A 5,417-nucleotide genomic window follows, 5' to 3' on the forward strand; every position below is an offset into this window, starting at 1 on the left:
CAACTGGTTACTGGCGTGTGGAGTGGCGAGTCGGCGGTCGGGCCAAACGACTCGGAAACGCGTGGCATCCCCACTCCGTGGAATTTACTTGAACCGATCGGCGCATACGGGCGCAAGCTTTGTCGTACCATTCAGAAATCCGTTGGCCGTTAAGATTTAAACTCGGAATTGGAACACGGTTATACACATAAATTTTACTCCCGCTAACAAATTTTGTATCTGTTATTCTTTGAACTAAACGGATAAATAAACGTGTTACATAATTTTAGTTAAACATTATTATAACTACAATTAGATAGCTAGTATTATATACACTGTTCTAATTTAAATTATATATTTACATGTAAATTTCAAAATAATTGTCGAATTGAATAATAAGCTTTTTCTATCGCTCGCCAGCAAAAGGTAAAAATCTTTTAGGGAAATTGGCTTTGACCCAGAAATTATGATGTTTCAGTGGTCGTTTACATTTATGACGATACAGAGATGAAATATTACGGACTTTGTGCCAAATATATACAAAAATAGACAATAAGCTCTCGAAAAGTACACGGGTGAACTTTCCTGTAGTTAAGTTTTTAAACTTTGGTCGAATTTTTTTATCCGAAAATATCTTATTTTGTATTCGAATCAGGGGTAAGTATAAATGATGGTTGTTGTAAATAGCGATTCTTTTTTTAAATGTACTCGATATTTTATTTCTGTAATGTCAATAACAAATATTTCTCAATAGGATAATCTATATAAATAATGTAAGGAAAAAGTCTAGCTATTCTGTAAGAGCAAACTCAACGTGACCCTGAAATGACATGTGACATAATATCTAATTACTACATTTATAAATTACAGACATCGATGTATTGCGTCATCGTAGGTCAGTTTTTACTATATCAGAAGGGATAAGAAGTGAACTCTTTACCAGACAAGGGAGTGTTCGTCACGAACTGAATCCTGTTGAGGACAAGGAAGACTAGGTACTTGATGTCATCATCATTCGCTCGCCCTTGGTCCATTTATGTGGGTACCCCTTTATAGTAGCTAACGTACAAGGCTGCAGGATTCATGGACTTGGGTTCTCGATAAACCTCGGATCAGATTAATGCAAAAGTTTTGGGTTGTTCTATATAAATATCCTCAGGAATCGTTTATAGTGTTTAGTCTCCCATGCCTTGGAAAGTAACGAAAGCGCCTAAATATTTTCCAGTCACGTAGATTACCTGTCCTGTTACATTACGCGAGTGAGGGAATAGGGAGTGCAATGGTGTTTGCACTTACACGTGGGGACTCGGGACTACTACAGAGGCCCGTGCAGGTCGCTACACTTCCTTGGGAATAGCAGCCGTGGCGGAAATCAGTCAGAAAGACATCAATCATTGTCATCATCTGATGATGATGACAATGATTGTGTACACACAGAGATTTGATGATTCAAATCTCTGTGTGTACACGGATACGTCATTAAAGTCCTTACAAGTTTTCTATATAACAATAAATAAAAGAGCTATTAATATGACTTCAATTAATGTATTAATAAAAAGTTGTATGAAACTTCTACTTAAGACATATTGCTTAGAATCAAATTACAAATGTATGTTTATTTAATACTAGTATTCATCCACGGCTTTGTCCGTGTTTCAGAGGGGACGTTCTTAGATTTTAAGTATAAAAAAGTATCCTATGTTCTTCCTTCGGGTTCAAAATTGCTTTATAGTAAATATAATCGAATCGTTGTTAACTCGTGAAAGCGACAAACAGAGTTACTTTTGCATTTAAAATATCAGTTTAGATAAACATAGGACTTTAAATAATAAAAACAAAAAAATATTTACCGTTGTAATTACGAGTGTTACAAAATATTTTGTAAAGCGTGCGGTGAAAATGAAATAAGTTCAACGAAAAAAAAACAAAATCAAAAATTGAAAATATCTTTAAACATAATTAAGTCAAAACAGGCAAAATGTAATACTTATAATGTAATTATTATTAACCACTACAAAATAATTAAAGAGACCTTCGTAACACACGTCTTGTTCCAAACAGTGTCACGACTCATTTCAGTTCTACGTTTTTAATTAGCACAATTAAATTTGGCTTGAAAAGATAAATTTGACGGACAGTTACCAGCGCACATAGACATTAGTGAGATATCAATCATACAGTACATCGCAAATGCACCACCAACCTTGGGAACTGAGATCTTATGTGTCTGTAATTCTGTAATTATACTGGAAACAAGATGAGTCATTATAAACAATGAAATCATACGAAACCTCAGAGGTGCTTGCCCGGCTTGAACCTGCAACCTTCGTCTACCCACTGGACCAACTCAGCCATTAATTATGCTAGATTTGATATATCACTGTCAACGCTCACTATGGTTGTTGTCAGATCGCCAAATGATCTAGAAATTTCTGCAATTTAATGAGAGTCTTAGAATATTTTTCCCAAGATGAAACCCAGCCGACTTGTTATTATATTAGTTCAGATAAGATAGTGTCCAGTCATACCACGTTTCTAAGTAAACTAGCCTTTACGATTTCGTGGACATGATATCACACTTTAATACAAGATATTTGGGTAAAATAAGGATTTGGTATAATACTGTAACATAACTTTTTCAATACTATATGTCTTCTAAATGTTGATTTAATTTCAATATGGCTATATTGACATGTAGGCCGTCAAATAGGCTATACTGGTATATAACTAATTATCAATAGCCTTCCATTTATATCTCATTTTCCATATTATGTTACGTAGTTCAGAAGATATACGCAGCCTTATAAAATCATTACACCCTTTTGACCTTCGCCTTAAACTAGTAAAACGTTAATTAATCTGTAATTGGGATCTCAATGATGGACTAAATTTTTAGGGTAATAGATTGTTTGGAATATATTCCGCGAGCACGAAGTAGAACGTGGCTGAGGTTTTCCTTTACCATCGAGATACAAACTTGACATTTATAAAAAAACAAATTGTTTAAAAAAAAACACATAAGAATAGTCGAAGTAAAATTTTAGGATCAAATTTTACTACAAAGTCAAAATCAAAATATAAATAAAATATTCTTTATTCAGATAGGCTCATAAATGCACCATTGAATCGTCGTATTCGGAAAGTAGATTGTACCGAGAAGAACCGGCGAGAAACCCAGTAGCTACCGTTTTCCTTGTCAGTAAACAACATTTATTTTATTTTATATCCTGCCTAGAAGTCAATAAATACTAAGTCCACGCTTTTTATCTTTGATATAATCTTGTATTGAGTAAAATGCCTTGTTTATCAATTTTATTTTTTGACATGAGTTTTGAAGTTTGTTATGGTCTCTTACACTTGTTAAATTAATCTAAGCTCAATTGATAGCGACTTTGGTATTTAAATAGATATTAGTTAAGTATATGTTAATCTTAAAGAACATATGTTCTTGTAATTGTGTCATAAAGAGCTTAAAACCTTACATATGGCATATCTTGCAACGACAATAGCCGATAAAGGTGCTTAGAAAACGCATATATATCATTTAAACGAACATTTCTTAACTCTTATTAATCCAATAAATAACATCAATACATCAATATCTTTGTTAAGTTAGTAATTTTTTGCTTATTTTTCTAAAATGTGTTGGTGCCACCTGATGATAAGTGGTCACCACCACCCTCGATATTGGCGCTGTTAGAAATATTAACCATTCCTTACATCACCAATGAACAGCCAACCAACTAAGATTTAATGTCTCCTGTTCCTGTAATTACACTGGCCCACTCATCTTTCAAACCGGAAATCAACAATACAGTACAATAGATTTCAGTATTGCTGCTTGGCGGTAGAAAATTTAATGAACCTACCCAGACGGACTTGCACAAGTCCTACCATTAAGTATTTTATATTATATTTTTTATTATTGAATACATTAATAATTATGTTGTTAAACTATACACATTGTATAAAAAGTTTATTAACATAAGAATTGATAACATTAAGTGCTTAAATATATACAAATATGAATTAAAAATAGTTACTGTACAAATCTTGACCGCGTGGAATGTTGGCAAGAATGCTAGCAGCATTTCCCCGTTGAATCGCAATTCCGATCCTCTGGGCTAAGAACGAACCAGCCCTCCTGTCACCAGTGGAGGCAATAAGGCGCGGTTTTACACTTTTCTTATTCTTTTTATAATTATTTAAAAATAATATATACATATATTTGTAAAATAATACGTGGAGACGGTGTCTTAGATTATGTTTGATTTAAATTATTGTGGTAACATTAAAGTTATCTATAAGTGTTAGGTAATTGTTATTATATCTAGAGGCCGGATTGTATGAAACAAAAAAAAACTTAATATAAACAAGCAAATATGCGAGACAAATGCTTGAAGTTTAACACCTAAAGTGATTAAAAAATTATTTTTATTTTACTTTTTTTTTAAATCGTTAATATGCTGACCATTGATAAATTATTCATATCAGAAATCAACACTTTATATAAAAACTATATGATTAACAATTGTTTAACATTATTAAAAAAATATATATTTACCTGAATCATATAAGAATTTAAATTATTTTTAAATTGCAATTAATAGTATTTAGGCGGATCAGATCGCGATTTTCTAAGACCATTTCACTTGAACGGGTTTGGGAACGTAATTGCCGAAGTATATTATAAATGCAGTGAAAACATGCAAAAATACTGGATCTTAGATAAAAGGGCTACATATAAAAATTCAAATGTAAGTGCATTTAATCTGTGATCACATACGTAATCGTATCAAGAGGACCACTTCTAGGCGGTTATATATGTTCAATCCATATGAGTGTGTGTCTAAACGGGTGTTGAACCCACGACGATCATCAGCTACGATCGGTTAACGTTTACAGATATTTTGCTCTAACTAAAAATAGCGATGAATATCGTGAAAAAGTATATAAATATTTGAACTTCGAATTGGTTGTTCGTTTGTTTTGATGACGTTTTATTTTTTTTTCTGTTTGGTGACACAGATCGTGTCTATTCTGCCATATAACAATTGAATTAATTCGGTCAGTACAGTTGAACGTAGATATTTCAATTTTATTTTATATTTAGATATAATAGTCTTGCGCAATCGCGATACAAATATTAAAATACTCAGCAACCAACGATAACAAAGATGAAAATCTAAAAAGTATCGAAATAACATTATTTTGTAATACGTCTAAAAATACACGAACAAAAGACGTTACGATGATGATGTATTCTACGAAGTATTGAAGTGTGAGTTTACTTCGTGTATGTAAGATAGGATAGGATTAACATACGGATTATAAAACTAGGTGTATCACTTTTATCCAAAACGCTTCTTGATGTACCCATTTGTCTAGTATTTAACTTTATATACATAAATATTGTTTTTAAAATTATAGTAAAAAAA

Source organism: Vanessa atalanta, chromosome 20 (genome assembly GCF_905147765.1).
Source record: "Vanessa atalanta chromosome 20, ilVanAtal1.2, whole genome shotgun sequence".
Classification (NCBI taxonomy): Eukaryota; Metazoa; Arthropoda; class Insecta; order Lepidoptera; family Nymphalidae; genus Vanessa; species Vanessa atalanta.